Genomic DNA, 23,638 nt, shown 5'->3' with positions numbered 1-23,638 from the left:
AACTGTAACCAGAGAAGACAAAATTACATAAAATACACATTAAGAGACTTGGGTACTGCATGGTAAAAACCTAAAGAATGTGAACTTTGAGTCAAAATTTCTATTAGCTTTAAACTCAGTACCTCTAAAAATAAATTAAGCTTCTGAGGTTTTAGATATTTTCATGCTTTTCAAAAACAACTTTCCTGAGGTATAATTTACATATAATAATACACATATTTAAAGTGCAAATTTGGTAAGTTTTCACAAATACACTTGTGAAACCAGTAAACATATCCATCAACACCCCAAATTTTCCTGTACCCCTTCATTTTCCCTCCCCCCCACCAAGAGGATGAGTGATCTGCTTTCTGTCACTACAGGCTGGTTTCTAGAATTGACATACATGGAATCATTATAGTATGTATTCATTTTTGGTCTGGTTTCTTTTACTCATCGTAATTATTTTTAGATTCACCCATCCTGTTGTATATATCAATAGTTCATTCCTTTTTATTGCTGATAGTCCACTGCTGAATATGCCATAATATGTTTACCATTTGAGTTATTTTCAGTTTGGGGCTATTAAAGTTGTCACAAACACCCATGCGCAAGCCTTCTGGACATATGCTTTCATTTATTGTTGGTAAATTCTAAGGTGAAATGGCTGGATCACCTGGAAGGTGTATGTAATTCTAAAAAACTGCCGTCCGGCCAGGTGTAGCTCAGCGGTTGAGCATCTACCTAGGATCCAGGCCATGGGGGTTCGATTCCCAGTCAGAGCACATGCCCGGGTTGTGGGCTCAATCCCCAGTGAGGGGCATGCAGGAGGCAGCCAATCAATGACTCTCTCATTACTGATGTTTCTCTCTCTCTATCCCTCTCCTTTCCTATGAAATCAATAAAGACATATTACATATGTATATTTTACCACAATAAAAAAAGAGAATGCATCAATAATCATTTCTCCATATTAAACTTCTGGGCTTCTGTTAAGTTATAGAGTAAATGCCTGGAGTCAGCTTCCTAATTTAGAGTATAAAAACGCCTGTGTAACTACTGTTGTGTGTTACTTTCTTGCCTTTTGAAAAAAATATACCAATTTACCATGACAACAATAATGTTATCTACTGTCCACTGTCATTGTATTTATGTTTATAGCCTTAACAGTACAGCTGTTGCAGAAAGGTTGTTTAAATACACACTTCTTTGATCAAAAAAGGGGGAGGGAGATATTGAGTGGACATCTTTGTTTCATTCCTAATCCTAGGGAAAGCATTATTTCTTTTACCACTAAATATGATGTTACTTGTAGGTTACATGCTCTTTTTCAAGTTAAGGAAGTTCCTTTCTATTCCTGAGACTTTTATCAGGAATAGATGTTGGATTTTATCATACACTCTCTCTGCATCTACTGAAATTACATGGTTTTTCCTTTTCCAGTTTTTAATATGGTGAATTACATTAATTTCCAAGTTATTAACCAACCATGCATTCCTGAGATAAGTCCTACTTGATCATGATTTATTATCCTTTTTCTACCTTCTGGATTCTATCTGCTAAAATTTCATTTGAGCTTACATACTTTGCTTTAAGTCTCTTAGAGGTGGTGCCAGAATTCAAACCTGGCTCTCCTGACTCTTCTATTCCAAACTATCTGAGCACTTACATGTTTTTTCTGTTTTATTTTCTATGCAATGATTTGATCACATAATTGTTATCTCTTCTTTTTAATGGCTACTCTCATCTCCATCTGAAAAAATATGTTTTTCAGCCCTGGCCGGGTAGCTCAGTTGGTTAGAGCATCATTTGGTACATCAAGGTTGTGGGTTGGATCAAGTCAGGGAACATACAAGAATCAACCAATGAATGCATAAATAAGTGGAACAACAAATCAATGTTTCTGTTTCTTTCTCCACCCCCCCCCCCCACTTCCTTCACATCAATAAAAAAATAAACTTTTTGAAGAGCCCTGGACAAGTGGCTCAGTTGGCTGGAGTGGTGTCCCATACACCAAAGGATTACAGGTTCGATTCCCTATCAGGATACGCACAGAAGGCAACCAACCAGTGTTTCTCACTTACATCGATTTCTCCATGTCTGTGTTTCTCCCTCCCCCCAAAACATAACTTCAGGTGAGAATTTAAAAATAGACAAATACATATGTACATACATACATACAAATAAATAAATGTGTTTTTCAGGTTCCAAATTTTATACTTGGGGATTTTCCAAGAATCTTCAGTTATTGATTTTTAACTTAATTACATTGTGATCAGAGAATACACTGTGTATGACTTGAATTCTCTTATACTTAGAGACATTTTATGGCTAAGAATATGGTCTACCTTGTATAAATACACCCTGTAGCCTTCAGCAGAATGTGTGTTCTGTTGCTGGACAGAGAACTCTACAAATATCAATCGGGTCAAGCAGGTTAATGGTGTTGTTTAAGTCTACTATATCCTTGCTGATTTTCTCTCCTCTTCTTCCATCAATTATTAAGATTGGTATTGAAATCTGACTACAATTGTAAATTTGTCTACTTCTCCTTTCAACTCTATCAGATTTTGCTTCGTGTATTTTGAAGCTCTATTATTAAGGGTATAAACATTTAGAATTGTTATGTCTTTTTTGATTAACTGGCCCCTTTATCATTATGAAATTATCTTCTTTATCTCTGGTAAATATTATTCTGTATTAACAAAAGCTTTTGAAAAGAATTAAAATACTTGTAAAAACTTAAATTTATAGTTTAATAATTAAATTACTTTTTCCAATTATAGCTAAGATAACCTTTAGGAGTCAATTTCATTTCACCTTACTGTTTAGAATACCATACATTTTAATAAATAAATACTGTTTGGCATCAATAAAATGATATTAACTTCAATTTACAAGGCTAAATATAGTTTACACAATTCCTCTCACTGTAACCAAAAGACATTTTTTAAGCTTCAAAAATATCTCTGTGTTCCTTGGTGTTCCAAACCATGCAGAATGAATGATGAACTTTGTTTAAACAACAAAGAAATACAGTTTTATCAAAGTTATTTGCTACATTTAAGCAATTTAAAATAGGTCCTTGGTGATTCCATTTAGAAAGCATTATCAACATCAGTTAAGCTGGCTGGGTCATGAAACTACAAAACTGAAAAAGTAAGTCATTCCAGATAAAATCAGTTCCTTTTTCAGAACGCAAAGCAGTCCAATTGCACCTGCCACTGAGAGTTTTGTAAAGAAGGGTTGTAAAGGAGGGTTGCAAACACAAATGCCTAAAGGGGTCAGGCAGGATATGAGTCGTGGGAACTAGAAAACCATCCAACTGTTGCCAAATGGACTTAGCAAAGCCAAACTTCCTTTTTGCCTTTTTAAAAGCAGCCAGAAATCAGGATTTCTATGAAAACCTCCAAGTTTTAAAATACCTGTATTGGCAACTAATTCAAAATTCTTAAACACTAGTAAGACCAAACAAAACACATAAGCAGGGTATATCACTCTAAAGGTTAAGTCTACAAAAGAATAATTTCTAAATTCCATTAAAAAATTAACCTGATTAAATACCTAACTTCACCATTAAAGAGATGTGAGCCAATGAACCAAACTGTATATCAAATTGATAATATAACCATATAAAAGGGAATGAAAGAAGAAGTAATCCAAGTAACTTTTGAACAATTTACTTTAACATGAAGAACTGAAAAGAAATTTTGAGCTTTACTTAAAAGGCTTGCTTTTTATAGTGGTATGACTGTAGCAATTCTAAAATTATTCTGTATGTATTCTGTGATGGAACAATTGTTGGAAACCAGAGATCTTGTTGTGAGAAAAGGGAGATATAAATACAGAATGGGAGAAGGCAAGTAAAAATCCACATATTAAAATGGAATTACAGGTATCAATATGAACTCATAGTTTTAAAATACATATATACTAAATGCAATGTGGTACCCTGAATTGGATCAAAGAAAAAGCATATTTATGGTAAAACTAGTGAAATTAAAGTAAAATATGATTTTAATTAATAGCAATGTAATGATATTGATGTCCTAGTTTTGACAAATATACTATGGTAACATAAAACATTAACCATAGAGGAATAAAAAACTGCAGTATCTTTTCAACATTTCTGTAAACCTAAAATAATTCAAACATATTTTAATCCTCACCAGAGGATATGTTTTTATTTTGGAGGGGGGGGGGAGGGGTCGATGGGTTGCAACCTGTACGCACTCTGACCTGGGATAGAACCTGAAACCTGGGTATGTGCCCTGACTGGAAATCGAACCTGAGGCCTTTCAGTGCAGAGGACGACACTCTAACCAACTGAGCCACACTGACCAGAGCAAAAAAATAAAATAAAAATATTTTAAATATGTGTATCAACATTATTGATAATATACAAAAAATGGAAATAGCCCAAATGACCATCAACTGATGAAGAGATAAATAAGATGAATTACATCCATACCATAGACTATCACTCAGCAATAAAAAGAAATGAAGTACTGTTACATGCTACAAGATGGATGAAGCCTGAAAACATTATATAAGTGGAAGAAGTCACAAAAGACCACACATATTGTATGGTTCCATTTATATGAAATGTTCAAAATAGACAAATCTATAGAAAGAGAAAGTAGATTGGTGGCTGCCTAAAGTTAGGGGGTATGGGGAAGTGGGGAGTAACTACTAATGGATATAGGATTTCTTTTGGGGGTGATGAAAATGTTCTAGAATTGATCATGGTTATGGTTGAACAATGTGTGACTATGCTAAAAACCAATGAACCATATACTTTAAATCAGTGAATTGTGTGGTATATGAATTATAGCTCAATAAAGCTGTTAAAAAGGTATGAATGTGTATCTCCTCTCTGCTAAACATAAAATGCTGTAGTAGTGTCACCCCATAAGCAATAAACATATGCAGCACCTTAATTTTTGTTTCTTAAAACTATCCCCCTCCAAAGAATACCAGAGCTCCTTGGAGAAACAGCCAATACCAAGACTGGGCAAGAAGAGTACAAGATACACCTAGAATATCTCATGCAAAGGAGAAAACAAAACAAAACCATTGCTCAAAGACTAATGGGGGCCCTATCAAAAGGACACAGGACCTAGCTTGAAGAGTCTCCCATTTCATCATCAAAATGAATGATAGTAATGGAGTATATATATAGCACATGGATTTTTTTAAGACTTTTATCCATATTGGTATTATAAAATAAGTGAAAGAAGGGGAGGGACGAAAAGGAATGCTCTTCACAACAGAATGCCAACTCATAAACATAAAAGGAATGATCAAAAATCATATTAACTAGGTGTCTGACAATTCAGTTTGGCACCAACCACCTGGAATAGCACAGTCTCCATGAATTCAGGGCTCAGTCTTCCCCAAGAATGCCCTCACTTAAAAAAAAAAAATCATATTACACCCTGGGCCAAGTAGCTCAGTTGATTAGAGTGTCATCCCTATAGGCCAAGGTTGTGGGTTCAATCCCCACCCCCAAGGCACATAAAAAAAAAAAAATCAACCAATGAATGCATTAAGTGGAACAGCAAATCGATATTCCTCTCTCTCTGTCTGTGTCTGTGTCTCTGTTTCTCTCTCCCTTCCTCTCTTTCTCTAAAATAAATAATAAATTTTTTAAGATAAAAAAAAAAAGAAATAAAGGAAACTGTCCCTATTCACGGACAGAACTGTCTACGTAGAAATTCCAAGTAATCTACCAAATAAATGACAACTAAATATAATCAGTGATACTAGAATGGGTCAGAAAACAAAAAAACAAAAAAATGCTGTACAGTATAGTGCTAGAAAAATTTTAATGTAGACTATATGTCAGATAATCTTGCAACAAAACTAATTTTCCTAATATGATTATTTTATTGTGTACGAGAATGTTCTTGTTCTTCGGAAATACATGCTGAACTTATTTTCAAATGCTTTAATCAAAAAAAAAATAGCATGCATAGAGAAAGTTAATGTGTCAAAATGTTCATCTAAATCAAAGTGAAGGTTATATTAGGATCACATTACAATATTCTTACAACTTTTCTGAAAGTTTGATTTTTTTTCTAAATAAAGTTTTGGGGTTTTGTTGTTGTTTTTTTAAAAAGTTTCTGTCCTTTGAGATGTCAACAACAGTATAGGGGAAAATAAAGGTTGAGAAAGGTGAGAAAATATAGAGAGAAATAACACTGGTTTCACCTTAAGAAGCAGGAAGGAAAGCATAATTAATTGCTAATCTGAATATTCCCAACTGATTGGGGTAAAATAACCTCACAAGTTTCTGAAACTCAGCTCAACCTCACCAATTCATACAAAGCAAAGAGCCAGCCATGAAGAGCTACAATAGACATCACAAAGCAGGAAAACATACATCCTGTATGGATTTCAGTCTCTCATTCATAACCTACTTAGTGTTAGTTCACAAGAAATTCTATTAAATTTATTTGAGTACTAAATACATAGTAAAAAATGAAAAGGAAGGGAGGTAAACATACTGTCAGTCTAAAAAAAAATTAAGCTGTCAAAGAATAAAGGACATATTTTATAAAACAGAAGGTGACCTAAGGGCACAGTTAACTAGATCCCCACTTATAAGAGTAAAGAGCCCCACACACCTCAAATACACCTAATGGACATCACAGCTTTACAAATGCTGTACAAAATAAGCATTTCATCTACTTATGTCATGTCATCTACTAATCATATGTCATCTACTTATGACAGAACGGTTAACTTATTGAATAAGCCTTTTCTCACCTTTATCATACATTAAAAGTCTATATAATCCTATAAAATCTAACCTTTATTTTGTTTCATTAGCCAATTTCCAAGCTAGTACCACCGCCACAGTTAATTATAATAGTTCTCTGGTTTTTGATCTACTAGATAAACTCCCTCTTCACCCTTTTTTAAGACTTTCCAGGCTTATTCATTCAAGCTCATCAAGTTTCAGAGGGGAAAATAAAGTTAAGATCTTTGTTTGGAACTGCTCTAAAACACAGATTACCTAAGGAGAATGGGCCTCTTTACAACATTAAGTTCTCCAGTCAGGAGCAGGTATGGCTCTCCATTTTATTTAGGTCTTCATTTTAAAAAAAGAGAGAAAGAAAAAAAGCCTTTAAGTTTCATCATGATTTTCTCCACCCAGATCCTGCATATTGTCTGTTTGGGTTATTCGTAAGTATTTTACAGTTTTGTGGCTAATAGGAAGGAGCTCTGACATGTGCTAAACAATCATTGTTGGTATATCAATAATCTATTACTGGGCCTCATTGTTCCAAATGCTGGTAGTTAAAGCAAAGAAAATAACAAATGCCCTGTTTTTATGGAGCTTACTTTATAGCTGGGAAATAATCAGTAAACAAATACAGACTTGTAAATATGAGGTTAAGAAAGCATGAGTGCTAGGAAGAAAAAATAAAGTAAAATACAGGGTAAGTGATAACAGAGGGCTTATTTTTATGGGGCAATCAGGGAAGGCCTCTTGCAGGCAGTAAGAAGGCAGTAAGATCTGAGCAGAGGTTTAAGTGATAAGAAAGAGTAAACCACATGATGATAAAGACATTCCAAGCAGGAAGAAAATAAAAAATAAGAGCCTTAAGGCAAGTAAATAAGTTGATCTTTGAGGAACAGAAAGAAGGCCATGGCTCTGGAGCTTAGTGGAGTATTGAAAGAAGTCAGTGAAAGGGGATATCATATAGGACAGTTTAGGCTAAGATAAGGTCTTTGGGTTTTATTCTAAGTGTGATGGGAAGCTACCAGTGGCCTCTAGATGAGAGTGATATATTATTATTCATGTCTTTTTTTAAAAATCACACACTGCTATAAACAGACTAGAGGGAGAAAAGATCAGAAGCAGGAACAGCAGTTTGAAGGCAACTGCAATATTAGTCCAGAAGAGAGATAATAATGGCTTATCTTAGGGCAAAGGAGTAGAGCAATAAGATATAGCAAGATTTGGGATAAAGTTTAAAGGTAAAATTGCTGCTGATGGATTGGAGTTATGAGGAGAAAAATAGAAAGAAAAAATGGTGTCCAGTTTGTGGCCTCACCAAGTGGGTGAATGGAGCTACCATACAGTGAGATGGTAATGCCTAAGGGGTAGGTTCAAAAAAAAGAACCCAAAAATTCTGTTTTGGACAAGTTAAATACCTACTAAAACATTCAAGTGGAGAAGTCAGTCCAAGAGAGTGTGCAGTTTGATAAAAACATCAAGACTGGAATCAATAGTAAATTAATATAACCATGGAATTAGATAAGACACCCTAAAAAGTGACAAATACTAATTGATACTGTTGTAATAACCTTGTTATTAATTAACTGAAAAGGAGCAAAGGGAAGGCCAAATATTATGGGCATGCCATTTGTGCAGCTTTGCCAGGAAACTGCAATTTAACACTCCCCAGGGCAACACCAGTGTGTCCCCCGGTGGGGGTTGGGATTGGACAGAGGAAGAATAGATGCATGCCCAGTAAAGTCTGAGTGACATAGGGGAGGAACCTGTCAGTTACACCTGGGAAGAGGTCACTGGCCAGAGTAGGCATGGCCACTGCAAGAGCGAGAAGATTTGAAATATTTTAACTCCTAAACAAAGGAGTTTGCTCCCTTGCTCTCTTGGTTTGCACAGGACTCTTGTTGCAGGGGGTGTGCTCTCTTGGCTCCCCTGCATTTGCCCACATGGACCACAGCCATGTGGACCCCATACACAATGGAGTAATGGACTGCAACTAGCCTAATGCTAAACCGGACCCAGTTCCACCTTGGAATAGAAACTTTAGACATAGGTTTTGCTTCTAGCTCTGCTGAATCCCCAGCTGCACCTCTTCCACGACTGGATTAAGGGAACTGGGACTCTGCAATCCCAGGGATGTAATTCCATGCCAATAAAGCTTTCTACCACCTCTCATCCTCCTGTGGGGGCCTCTGGAAATGCTTATTCCAGCAGCATCCCAAGAACCCTACTCCCACTAACAGCAGAGAAAGACCATCCTCGCATTTCTCTGATAACACTAATAGAGAAAAGGGGTAAGGCCTAAGCCTCAGGCACTCTACCTATAGAAGGTAAGAGAATCTGGAAAACAAGACTGAGATGCAAATGTCATACATCAGAAAAAACAAATCAGGACGGTATAGCGTCTAGAAAACTAACGAAGTTTTTAAAATAATAGGGACTAATCAATCAACTGTGTCGAATGGTGATGAGAGGTAGAGTAACTTTAAGACTGAGAATAATGACAAGAGTGGTTTTTTTAGTTGGTGGGTTAGAGAGGAACCACCCTGAAATGAGTTGAAGAAAAAATGCAAAGAAAGAAAGTAGAAAAAATGAGTATGAGCAATTCCTTTTGACATTTTTTGCTATAAATGAGAAAGGTGGGTATGTATGTGTGCGTATGAGAGAGAGAGAAAAAACAGAGATGTTACAGCATGTACACATGATTACAAAAATGATTCAGCAGGAAAGAAAAGATGATGCAGGGTAGAAAAAGGTAACTCCAGAAGCAAAATCCTTAAATAGGCAAGAGGCCACAGCACAGATGGAGGGGCCATATATATATATATATATATATATATATATATATATATGGCAAAGAGTAAGGGAAAATATTAAATAGACTTCTTACTAATGAAAGTGGATGAGAAAAATGACTGGGTAATGCTGAGGGTACACATTTATATTTGTGGCCATAAATTCAAAGTGAGACCAGTCAGTATTGCTATTTGCTTTCTCCCGTCACATTCAGCTGCTCAGGTTCAAGGAAGCAGAGAAACGGCAAAGAATTGGGTTTAATTAGGTCTGGAGTTTTGCCCTGATTACAGTGAAGGAAGAGAGGAAAAAAAGAGTTGATAACTTGACCCCACAAAATAGTACAGAGCACTAACAGGCATTAAAATTCTCATTCAGTGAATCGATGTAATTGGGTAAGGAAAGAATTACTGTATAAGAGAATGAACAGAGAATAAGTGGTTTGGCTAATGGCCTGGAGATCTCGATAGAATACCAAAAATGTCAAAACAGGGTACTAGGATATATGAGCTGACAAAATTAGATGCTTATAGTATTTTAAGTTATACAATGAGTAATAAGGTCTAGGGCAATGGTTCTCCACTCTGACTATACATTAGAGCTAGCTGGAACACTTTAAAAATATATCACACTAATAAAATAATTTCTGAGGGTGGCACACACTACAGTTCATTGTAATATACAGTCAGATTAAGAACCAATAGTCCTGGCTGTGATCATGACCGTGGATAGCTGAGGCAGGTTGGAAAAGAAACTTGCAATCTGCAGATTCAAAAACTTCTAATCAAGTTTTCATCTATTATTCCCAATATAAATAAAATCATAAGCTATGTTAAAAATATTTTACATGGCCTGGCCAAGCATGGCTCAGCAGTTGAGCGTCGACCTAGGATCCAGGCGATCAGGGTTCAACTCCCAGTCAGGGCACATGCCCCGGTTGTGGGCTTGATCAATGACCCTCATCACTGATGTTTCTCTCTCTCTCCCCCTCCTTTCCTCTCTCTGAAATCAATAAGGATACATTTTTTTTAAAAAAAGTGTTTTACATGCATTAACTCATTTTATATTCATAACAGCTCAATATTTTAATGATGTGGAAGAATGGAACAGAACACAGAATACTTAATTAAGAGTACTGGGTTATACATGAAGTAGTACAGTACTATTTAAACATGAATTATAATAACTTAAATATTATAAACCCTTAGGAAACTACTTAAAAAAAGATGTATAGCTAATAACCAATGTGGCGATAAATGGAATACTAAAATATACTCAATCCAGAAAGGAACAAAGAACTGATAGGAGAAATTAAAAACAAATAGCAAGATAATAGATTCAAACCAAACCATACTGATAATTTCACTGAATTTAAGTGGCCTACCATGACAAATGAAAATATATGTCCATATAAAAACTAGTATACAAATATTCATAGGAGCACTCCTCATAATATCCAAAACATAGAAACAACACAATATCCATCAAGTCATAAATCGATAAACAAAATGTGGTATATTTCCAGGCAATGGAAATTAGCTGGCCACAAAAAGGAAAGAAGTACTGCTGATACAAGTTATAACATGGATAAACCTAGAAAGCATTGTGCTAAGTGAAAGAAGTCAGACACAAAGGTCATGTATTGTATGATTCCTTTTGTAGGAAATATCCAGAATAAGCAAATACATAGAAAAAACAAGCAGACTAGTGGTTGCCTGGGGCTGAGAAGGGGAAATGAAGAGTATCTGCTTAAAGGGAAAGGGGTTTCCCTTGGGGGCAATAAAAACATTCTGGAACTAGCTGATGGTGATAGTCACTGTGAATGTACTAAATGCCACTGAATTGTATATTTTTAAGTTGTTAAAAGTGAAAAATTTTATGTTATATAAATTTTGCCACAATTTTTTAAAAAAGGAATGAAGTAATGGACTGATACATACAACATGAATAACTTCAAAAACATTATTATAAAGAAGCCAGTCAGAAAAAAGAACATACATATTGTATAATTTCATTTATATGAAATGTCCAGAATAGGGAAATCTATAGAGACAGAAAATAGATTAGTAGTTGCCTAGGGCTTGGGTGAGAGGGAGGGGGATTGGATAGAGACTGCTAATGGACACAAGGTTTCTTTCTAAAGTTATGAAAATGCTCTAAATTAAGTCACATTAATGATTATAAAACGAAATATACTAAGAACCACTAAATTGCATCCTTTAAATGGGTACATTTTATGGTGTATAAATTATATCTCTATAAAGCTGATTTAAAAAAAAGAAAATTTTAAGTGGTCTGAACATTCCTATTAAAAAACAAATTATTAGACTGAATAAAAAATAAGACAACTCTAAGCTATCTACAGGATACATGTTTTAACTGTAAAGACACAAATGCATTAAAAGTAAAAGGATGACTGACCTTTAAAAAAGGAGCAAAGACAATTCAGTGGAGATAGGGTAGTCTTTCAACATAAGTAATGGAAAAATTAAATGTCCATATGCAAAAAAAATGCATTTTGACTGTGACCTTATACCTTCTACAAAAAGTAATTCAAAATGGATCATAGACCAAAATATAAAATACAATACTATAAAAGTTCTAGAAGAAAATATAGCAGAAAAATCTATGTGAACTTGGGTTTGGCGATGAGTTTTTAGATACACCACCAAAAGCTCAATCCATAAAGAAAAAATTGATAAGGTAGACTTCACTAAAAAGTTCTGTTCTGTGAAAAACAATGTAATGTTATGAAAATGAAAAGTCACACAAGCTACAAAGTGTGAAAAAAATATCTGCAAAACATATTTGATAAAGGACTGGTATCCAAAATATACAAAAAACTCTTAGAACTCAACAATCAGAAAACAACCTAATTAAGAAATGAACACAAGATCTGAACATATACGTCACCAAAGAAGATATACATATGACAAACACACGTGAAAAAATACTCAACATAAGTAATGGAAAAATTAAATGTCCATATGCAAAAAAAATGCATTTTGACTGTGCATTAGTCATTAGAAGAATGCAAACTAAAATAATGAGATATCAATACACCCTATTAGAATAGCCAAAAAATTTTTTAAAACTGCTAATACCAAATGCTGATGAGGAACTAGAACAGGAACTTTCATTCACTGCATATGGGAATGCAAAAGGGAACAGCCACTTGGGAAGACAGTTTGACAGTTCCTTACAAAGCTGAACATGAGCTTACTATATCATCAGCAATCACATTCCCAGGTATTTACCCAACTGATTTAAAAACATGTCCATGAGGTGATTATCAGAGAGAAAGCGGGTTGGGGGGAGAAAGAGGAGGATAAAAGGGGGATAAATGGTGATGGAATGAGACCTGACTTGGGGTGATGAACACAACACAATATACAGATGATGTATTATAAAATTGTACACCTAAAACCTATATAATTTTATTAACCAGTCACCCCAATAAATTCAATAAAAAAGACAAGATATATTTATAATTCAGAAAAGTTAAAAAAAATTAAAATTAAAACATATCCATGCAAGACCTACACACAATGATGTTTATATAGCAGCTTGATTCATAATTACCAATAACTGGAAGCAAGAAAGACATTCTTCAATAGGTGAATGAATAAACTTGATATATCCAAACATTAGATGATTCGGTCATAAAAAGGAATGAGCTATCAAGCCACGAAAAAATATGCAGCAACTTTAAATGCGCATTGCAAAGTGAAAAAAGCCAGTATGAAAAAGGCATCAGTGGTTTCCAGTGGTTTGTGGTGAGGCAGACAATGTCAGAGTTCAAACACAGGAGACTTTTTAGAGGTAAAACTATTCTGTGTGATATTGTAATGGTGGACATGCATTTGTCAAAATTCATAAAACTTTACAGCACAGAGTGAACTTTACAGCAGAGAGAGTGATTTTTAATGCATGTGAAATTTAAAAAAACAAAACAAAGAAATGTGGAGTAGGTTAAAAGACTGTAACTGTATTACAAATGTATGAAACAACCTAACTGAAGATGGTGGGAGGGAAAAGATGCCAAAGTAACTTTAGAAATGAGTGGAGTCTGTAAAACTAAAGTCAAAAGGAACTGTAAACAGGCACTCTTAAATTGACAAAATTGTTTCCCACAGGGGTTTGATATTGCTATGTATGTATACTGGAATTGAACAGTTACATAAATAGATGTTGAATGGTGGGAGCCAGGTTTCTCACTGTCAGAGTAGGAATTTACAGATAAGAGGCGATGGCAAGGATGATCCGTGCAGCAATGGACTAAAGTTGGAAACTCAACTTGAATTCATATTTAGCTTAATATAAATACAGATGTTACAAGCAGAAGGATTTATAGACATGTATATAATAGATTAATATACACAAGTATACTTCCTTGTTCAATGAGCTGAGAAAGCCTAGAAGCAATGACACCCCAGTAGAGAGGCAATCAGCACACCTAGCACACAAATCATGGTTTCTAACACCATTCTCCAATAAAAAGAACCAAGGCTTCTTGAAGAAATGGCTGATTACAGGACTGGGACAGGAAATATACAAAATGAGTGCGGAGCATTTTTTAGTGCCAGAAAGTAAGTGCTCAAAAAATAAGCAAATAATCCCACAGTGATGGGTATCTGTTAAAGCAGCACAGGAGCCAACTGAAAGAGCTCTCAATGGCCAAAGCTAGAAAAATTTGAGTAAATAAAGTATTACTGGATTATAGCCCAAAGTATGAAATAAATATCCAAAAGTCCCTATTGATATAAATTAATTATATGAATAAATGAAGGAAAAGAGATGTATGTCCTGTGCAAAATAATTCCAGATAACTTACACAGATACTTTGCCTTCAAAAAATGAGTATAAATTCCCTACTGCTTAAGTGTGAGATGAGCTTCCTTCCAAAGTGTACAGAAGGGAAAGGAGGAAGAGGGGGATAATTTTACAGTAGAGAAACATGACAAACACCACCTCAGCCAGGTAATTAAGATCACCATCAAAGTCATAAATCACGTTGATAGTATGTACCCTGGATATGATGAAAATGGCACTTTACCTCCGCGATTCACCTCACAGAAACCCGTAACTCCAGTCTAATCCTAAAAAAAATGTAAGAAAAATACTCAGAGGAAGAGGCATCCTACAAAATGCCTGACCAGTTATTCCTCAAAATTGTCATGGTGGTCAAAAACGAGGAGAGAGAAACTGTCACACCCAATGGTAGCCTAAGGAGACACGACAACCAAGTATAATGTGGTATCTGGATGGGATTCTGGAACAGAAAGAAGACATTAAGTGAAAACCAAAGAAATCTGAACAAACTATAGACTTTAGTTAATAATAATGTATCAATACTAGTTCATATTAATTAGTATGGTAACAAATATACCATACTAATGTAAGATGTTAATAACAGGAGAAACTAGGTTTGGTGTATAGGGAACTCTCTGTAAAATCTTCTCAATTTTTCTGTATATCTAAAACTGTTCTAAAAAATATAGCCTATTTTCAAAAAGGTACAAGACTTGAAAAAGATATAACATGTAAATTTTAATCATAATCATAAGAAAGCTAGATTGGCCATATTAGTAATAAACAAAGGAAGACTTCAGAGCAGGGATAAAGAGAAACATTTCATAATAGTAAAATCATTAATTCACGAAGGTATAACAATACTAAACATGTATACATCTAACAATAAAGTGTCAAAGTCTAAGAAGCAAAAACTAACAAAAATAAAAGGAGAAATAAATAGACCTACAATTAAAGAGAGTTCAGCCCTGGCTGGGGGGGGCTCAGATGGTTACAGCATCATCCTGATATGCCAACTCTGCAGGTTCAATCCCCGGTATGGACACATAAAAGAATCAACCAATGAATAAAAAATAAAATAAAATAAAAGTCAACTTTATAAAAATATAAAGAGAAGTCAACACTCCTCACTCAGTAATTCACAGAACAACTATACAGAAAATCAGTTAGGATACATAAAATTTGAAGAACACTATCAACTAACTTGACATATTGAAACTTACAGAACACTCCACTCAACAACCGCAAAATAAAAACTCTTTTAAAGTGCACATAGAAAATTCACCAAGATATACCATATGCTGGCCCAGAAAGCAAGCCTGGATAAATTTAACAGAATTTAAATCATACAGAACACGTTCTCCGATCACAATGGAATTAAATTTGGAATCAATAACAGAAAGATAGCTTGTAAAATCTCCAAGTATTTAGAAATTAAATAACACTTCTAAATAACCCATGGATCAAAGAAGAAATCACAAGAGAAATCAGAAAATATTTTGTCTTAATGAAAACAACAGAAATCAATTTGTGAGATGTAGCTAAAATAGTGTTTAGAAGAAAATTTATAGCTTTAAGCACTTACAAGAAAGTTTTTCATCAATGATCTAAGTGACCACCTTAAGATGCTAGAAAAAGAAATACATATTAAACTAAGAGTTAGAGGGGAAAAAATTAAAAGCAAATATTAAATTGAAAATGGACAAGAAATAGCAATAAAAATCAGTATCTCTAAGTCAAAAAAAAACAGCAAGAGGGAATTACTAATGAAAGAAGAAGGTGTGTCGTTACAGATCCTTTAGACACTGAAAATATAACATGGGAGTATTACAAACACTTAGGGATAAATTAAATATGTACAGAACCTATAAAATGAAAATACTGCACCCTAGCCAATCTGGCTCAGTGGTTAGAGCATCGACCCCACGGACTGAAGGGTCCCAGGTTCAATTCCAGCCAAGGGCATGTACCTCCGTGCAAGCTCGATCCCTGGCCCTGTTCAGGGTGCTTGCAGTAGGCAACCAATCGACATCGATGTTTCTTTTCTCTCTCTCTCTCCCTCTCCTCCCCCTTCCACTCTCTCTGAAAAGCAATGGGAAAAAAATATCCTCAGGTGAGGATTAAAAAAATAATGAAAATACTGCAGAAAAAAATTTAAAAAACCAAATAAATGGAGAGATATGCCATGTTCAAGTATTGGAAGACTCAATATTATTAAGATGTCATTCTCCCCGTAGGCTTTTTGTAGAAAATGACAATCTTACTTGACAATTTACATGAAAATGCCACAGATCTAAAATAATCAAAACAATTTTGAAAAGAAGACAGTGTTGAAGTACAAACCGTCCTAATTCTAAGACTTGCTATAAAGTAACAGTAATAAAGACAAGATAATATTGGTATAAGGGTAAACATGTAAACTAATGGAACAGAAAAAGACACCAGAATAAACCCACACTGAGAAAAAATATAAAAAGGAATCAGATTGCATAATGCTTCCAAACTAGTAAGGGGAGAAAGGAAGAAAAGCAGGAAGGGGCAAGTTTTACAGAATAAAATAAAAAGGTGCTATGATAATAACTGATCTCCCTAGGCAAATAGTGTGACTAGGAGAAACCGCTCAGAAAAAGTCACATCTAAGTGGAATAGTGTATGCAAGGGCTCTAAGGGAAAGAACCTGAAAGTGGCTGGTGTAACAGATGCACAATAAGCAAGTAGAAGGTAAGGTTAGAGAGGCAGGGTTTTCAAGCCAGATAAAAATGTTTGTAATATATAATAGTGCTCAATTTCACCCTTTTTTTTTGCACATCCCTACCACTGCTGTTCTCAATTCTCACCTAGATGCCTTCAAGTTGCTCTCTCAATCCATCCTTCACAATAGTGCCAAAGATATTTAACAGCTTAAATCATTATTCAATGGCTCCCTGTTCCTCATACTGTAGTCATAATTTCTTATCTGACTCTTGAGACCCTTGATGACATAGCTTATTCCCCACTTCCTCCAAAGCTACCTGTGCCCAAACACTAAATCATTTGCATTTAAATAAAACCCACTATTCTTTCATTACTTTGTGCCTTTTCACATCATTCTTTGAGTTTTAAATGAAATGTCTCCTGTGTAAACCACCTCTAATCCACACAATTAGGTATTTTCCTCTTCTCATAGCATCCTTTGTTCTATTCTAGATTTGTTGTGTTGTAGTTATGGTGCTTATTTATAAGACTGTTCATCATACTAGACTTTAATATTCAGACTGCATGTTATTCATCTTTTTATCCCTAGCAGATAGCATAGTACCTATTTAATATTTTTCTCATAATTAAAGATACTCATAACTCTTATGCTTTTAGTATTTAACCATCCCTAAGTTAAGATATCAATGAAGTGCACATACACAATAAAAAAATTAGATTCAGCCCCAGCCAGTGTAGCTCCGCTGGTTGGAGCATCATCCCCTAAGCGAAAGGTCACAGGTTCGATTCCCAAACAAGGCACATATCCAGGTTGCCGGTTCAATCCCTGGTGGGCAACTGATCAATGTTTCTTTCTAAGATCGATGTTTCTCTCTCTCTCTTCCTCTCTCTCTAAAAAGTCCATAAAAACATATCCTTAGGCAAGGATTAAAAAAAAGTTAGATTCAAGGAAACCTTTAAAATATTTCAGATTTTTTTTTTAATCCTCACCCGAGGATATTTTTTCCACTGGTTTTTAGAGACAGCACAAGGGGGGAGTGGGGAGAAGAGAGAGAGACATCCATGTGAGAGAGACACACCAATTGGTTGCCTCCCACACGCACCTGACTGGGGCTAGGGATTGGACTCTGCAATCCAGGTACATGCCTTTGACCAGGAATCAAACCCGAGACCCTTCAGTGGCTAGGGCCGAAGCTCTAACCACTGAGCTAAATCAGCCAGGGCAAAATATTTGAGATTTTTTAAAATCCTATAAAATTACTTTTCTGTAAGTCAAAAGATTATAAACTAGATTTGTAAATATAAGGTTTGGTTGAAATAAAGTACACTTAGAAACACATGCCCCACAACACTACTGTAAGAATTTAGAAATTTTATATGAATATTACTTATTATATTGTAAAAGTATAATTAATAGACACAGAAACTTGTAGCAAGTCAGTAACAGGGAGAATTATGAATTTATACTTTGATTCCTACTCAATGAATTCAAGTCCCAATATGCACACCTACAGTTTTTTCACCTTGCTTTAATTCAGTTCTCAATTAAATACTGTATTATAGGAGCCCCACTGATCTACTACTGCAAAGGAAGTAGTTAAAAAAATGTTTAGTTTTTCAAAGGTAAGAGATTAGAAGTACAAATTGGTAGTTACAAAATAGTCACGGGGATGTAGTGACTATAGTCACGGGGATGTAGTCATGGGGATTTATAGTCACAGGGATGTAGGGAATATAGTCAATAATGTTGTAATAAATACGTATGGTGCCAGGTGGGTCCTGGAGATATCAGGTGGAACATACTGTAATGTAAATATATGATTGTCTAACCACTATACTGTACACCTGAAATTAATACAAAATAATGCTGAATGTAAACTGTAATTGAAAAAATTTTTAAAGAATATTACAGCAAAAAAATCTTTATTTTTTCAAAGATGTGAAAAGAAATTTGGCTTGGACCATCATGTTAGCAAAGTGATTTCATGATAGCATTATTTTAAGAGTAAAAAAGTGGAATTACTAAAATGTCAAAGATAGGAAAGGGTTAAATAAACTGTGGCAGTAAAACTACTACAAAACCATAAGATAATAGTAATATGCAGCACCAGGGAAAACATGTTTAAAAAAACAATTAACAGAATTATAAACAAGTATGAAATGAACATTAACAGAATTATAAACAAGTATAGATAGAACTACTAATATCACACCAATTAATATATAATGCAAGTGTACTAGCCACTATGTTGCACTCCTGAAACTAATACAAAATATTGAAAAAAAAGAAAAACATCATCCCTACACACCAAGGTTTTGGGCTTGATCCCTGGTCAGGGCACATACAAGAATCAACCAATGAATGCATATAAATAAGTGGAACAACAAATCAATGTCGGTCTGTCTGTCTCTGTCTCTCTCCCTCCCTTCCTCTCTCTCTAAAATCAATACATTTTTAAAAACTTAAAACATATATATTATGCAACATAATAGAATTAAGTGCAGAAAAATGTAAAGATAAATTTCTTTTGAATTTCCTTTAATCATGTTATATTCTTTTCTAATAAAAAGATTTTCAAATACCACATTTGGCTCTATTACTCTTACTTATATAAGTACTATGTACTACTACAAGTAGAAAAAATTAAAGTTTACAAACCAACTTCACCCCACAAAAATACTGTTTCAATTTTTTTAACTAATTTTCATTTTTATTTTTTATTGTTGACAGTATTACAGATGTCCCCCATTCCCCTCCCCCACCTTCCCCCTCCACCCAGCCCCCACCCCACCCCAGGCCTTCACATTAGTGATTTCAAATAATAATGCCAAAGACCTACTGTTTCACACCAGCTGTACTATATACAACTCTTTCTCCAAGTTTTAACTTATAAAGGGATCTCCAGCTCCAACAAGGCACCCCACTATTACAAGTCTGTCAAACTGACAATCTGAAAGAGGTACAAACTGTGGCACCAGCATAGAGAAGATAAAAATTTTGCAAATCAGAAAGACCAAATGAGACAACCTTTCTCTCTGACTCAGCAGCTTTCTTTTTTACTTTACAACCTGTACTTAAGTTGCAAGGATAAAACTGAAACCTAACTTTCAAACTGAGCAGCAAAGCCAATGCAAAATCAGTATCTATCTTGGCAAGAAACTCCAATGAAAAGGCAAAATGTTTTGGTCTTTAACTGGCAGATATATAAAGAGCAAAGATACCTTGCTGGGTTAGTATTCATCATGCAAAATCCCTCATGCATAGCTACAAATGAGCTTTTATTGCAGACACTTAACATGTTTCTTTATAGAGAACACTTCAAACCAGTAACTTCCAAGTCTGGCTTCATGAATTGTTATACCTACACCCCACTGCAGTTCCTTGTAATTTAAAACATTTGCGTTTTAAGAACAATCCTCACACACCAACCCTACTGCCAATTTCTTCCGCTGAAAGCTCGTGTTTACACTACAAAATACTGTATTTACTCTCAACAACGGAATGCACTAATTTACAAGTTATTCAAGAGTAAAGTACTCCAAAATACAACTTCAGCATTTCTAACATCATAGATTTTCTATTATCCAAATTAACAAGTCTAAACAGTAGTACACCGGTGAGACATTATCAGTTCACTAAAATCAGTAATACAAAAGACCAGATCCATAATCCGAAATGTCCACAGCAGATACCAATGAGGGGAAAGTGTAGACTGAGTTTGCCATTACCAGAAAAACGAGTCCAAGGAGCCTATATGAGAGGCTTCCTCATGAAACACAAATCAAAGTTCATTTCTGAGTTCCCAGTCCCGCACCAAGAAGGCACTTTACCAACTTTTTAACTGTAATGCCAACAAAATAAAATATAGATGGGTTTTGTTTTTTTTCATGGTTATCTTGGTCAAGAAAAGGTATTAAGGCTCAGAGATGTTTTCCTTTTGCAACTAATTTTGCTCTTATCACGTGTGCACAGAAAACTGCTCCGCATTTCAGATAGCTGCTTAACACACACGATCATCTCAAATCAAATATCTGAAAACTCAGCGCCTGAGGATTAATATTCTCCTCTGTACTTTTCACCTTCTAAACCGAGAGGCGGAAAGGAAAGACCTGCTTCTACTGTAAATTGGGACCTAGGGAGAACGCCTTAACCTAACGCAGGTTCGCACACAATTAGGCAGTCAATTTCCCAGACTACAAGGCTTGACAATCCCTCTGAGGCAGACACACAGACAGAGGAGGGTTCATTACTGGAGATGACACTTTCCCTCGCGTCTGCACAAGTAACTGCGGGAACTACCCCAAATTTTGCCGCGTGAAACGCACACCTAATGGAGGGGAGGGGTGCTATTTAAAAACTGGGTCATGCCTCGTTTGTTCTGAGGAGGCACGGTCTCAGGCAGGGGAAAGGTCTACGAAGCAGGAAGAGGGAGGGAAAAACAACAGCATCCTCGGTACAGAAAAGTTACATTACAGCTCTTTCCAGAAACCAGCACCAGGGGCCCATTCGTCAGTCCTGTGTTTGGTCGCTCGGAATTGAATGGAACCTGCCTTTCTAAAAGTTATCCCCAACAAAGAAGTCGCGAAGAACGCCCAAGGCAAGGCAGAGGGAGGAAATGCTCTCAACTCACCTGCGACACCTGCCCGAGCCCCGTTCCCGCCCGCAGAGTCCCGCGACCCGTCGGGAGAATCCCGAGCCCCCCGCCCGCCCCGCCCCCTCCGCGCCGGCCCCGCACCCTGCCCCCACCCGGGCGGCAGGCGCCCCGGCGTCCCCGGGGCCGACTCCTCCGGCTTCCACGCAAGTGCTTCTCAGGAGCCCGGCGGCGGCGCGGGGAGGCCCTTCCTGGCACAGCCTCTGCCCCATCACACCCCGCAGGCTCCCGGGACTCCCCGCCCCCGGAAACCGCGGAGAAACTAGGCCGGGACCGCCAGCCCGGGCCACTCTCGCCCCGGCGGCCACCCCGCGCGGGTCGGCCTGCGGCGCTCCCCACCCCCGAGTGGCTACCTGCCCAGCGCCCTCCCCGCACGGGAGCGCGGGCCCCGAGCGGGCGCGTGCAGGGCTCCCTAGCAGACGGCCCGCCGCCGCAGCCTCACCTGCCGCCGGCTCCTCCTTCAGCGCCGCCCGGACACAGCCCCTTCCTGGGGCGCGAAAACACCGGCTTCGCGGTCTGGGCGCCCTTGGCAGGGCCGGGCGGGGAACTTGCTCTCCCGGCGGCCGCCGCCGCCGCCGCCGCCGCCGCCGCCGCCGCCGCCGCCGCCGCCGCCGCCGCCGCCGCCGCCGCCGCCGCCGCCGCCGCCGCCGCCGCGCTCTCTGCGCCTGCGCCGCCTCTCGGGCCGGGTCTCGGGGGGCGCCGCGTGCAGCGAGGGGTAACGGCCGGGAGCGCGAGCTCGCGGCGGCGCCGCTGCTCCGCGGAGGCCGGCCGTGCGGGCGGCGGGTCGCCTAGGAGCTGCACGCCACACGGCCGTCCAGGCAGCTGACGGCCATGTTTCTGTTCCCTTTTTCTTTTTTTTCCCTCCCCTCCTTCCGCCCCTTTCCACTGAACAGCACTTTCCTACCCTCCTCCCTCTCCTTTTCCTACTGCGGGGGCGGTGGAGCGGGGCGTGGGGGAGGGGTGGGGAGGATGCGGGGGCGGGGCCGCGCTGGAGCCCCGCCCCCGAGAGGGCCCCGGCCGCCCGGCCGCCGCTCCTCGCCTCGGCCGGCCGCGACCCCCGCGGGCGCGGGGTGCCTACCCGCCCCGCCAGCCCGCGAGCCCCTCCTCCGGCTCTGGGCTGTGGGTCCCGAGTAGAAACAGCTGAGGAGGAAGGACCAGGGCGCTGCCTTGCACCCCGTCCCGCGGGGCCCAGACTCACCGTTGGCTGTGGGCTTATTGCCTTCGCCTCAGGCAGGTGGCGGCTGCTCCTCGGGTTTTTCAGAGACGGGTACAGTGACGCCGAGTCGCTCAAAGTCCCTGAGGAGAGCGCCGGGACGGAGGCAGGTCTCCGGACGAGAAGAGTCCTTCCCAGGCTGAGAGCTGGAATTTCCACACGTGATCGTGGGCCTCGGAGCCCGGAGAGCGACCGGCCGGCCGGCGGCTCCCGCGGTCCCCGCCCGGCTGCAGCGCCCCGTGCGAGCCCTTGGCCGCGCTCGGCATCGCCGCCTCGGCCGAGATTTCGGAATGGAAACGACGAATGTGGAAATCGCAGATTTAAATAATCAGTGCTCTCCTGCCTCCCGAGCAAGTGTCGCTTCCCGTCTGCGCGGGCGCGAGCAAGGTCGTTTCGCCTTAAATGCAAGCTCTGCGAGATTTTTTTTGACAACGGTTTGACGCTCTTAAAGTAAATGAGAAAGAATAACACCGAGTTATTTGGTAAGAAGCAAATGGTTTGAAACAAATTGGGAGAACTTTTAACCTCCTGATCCCCGCTACCCCCCCACCAAAAAATTGGCGAGTGACTTCACAAATTCCATGGCAGGTCAAAATTAGAGCTGGTAAGATTTGTGCGTATCTAATGAATATTCACATATAATGACCATTTTCTTGAGAGTTACTCTCTCAATCTGTATTTTTGCCAAAAGCATGATATTAGACCTCTGTCATGAGGGCCCTCGTTGACAATTTACTTCTGAACTTTGTT

General features: G+C 38.1%; 1 protein-coding gene across 3 annotated transcripts in view; it reads right to left on the bottom strand.

The window, feature by feature from the left end:
* Window positions 1-23,364, bottom strand: part of DENND4C (DENN domain containing 4C) — a 104,804-nt gene extending 81,440 nt beyond the window's left edge. Inside the window, exon 1 of one of the 3 annotated variants that reach the window (XM_081150524.1) lies at window positions 22,874-23,364. The gene's annotated coding sequence lies outside the window, so the exon portion shown is untranslated. Of the gene's footprint in view, window positions 1-22,117; window positions 22,258-22,873 lie in introns of those variants that run through there. The other 2 variants (XM_081150526.1, XM_081150525.1) reach the window with 2 other exon arrangements.
* Window positions 23,365-23,638: the final 274 nt, after the last annotated feature.

This window comes from Miniopterus schreibersii, assembly GCF_964146895.1.
Source record: "Miniopterus schreibersii genome assembly, chromosome: 11".
Lineage (NCBI taxonomy): Eukaryota > Metazoa > Chordata > Mammalia > Chiroptera > Miniopteridae > Miniopterus > Miniopterus schreibersii.
This window is presented reverse-complemented; position numbering and strand designations above follow the sequence as displayed.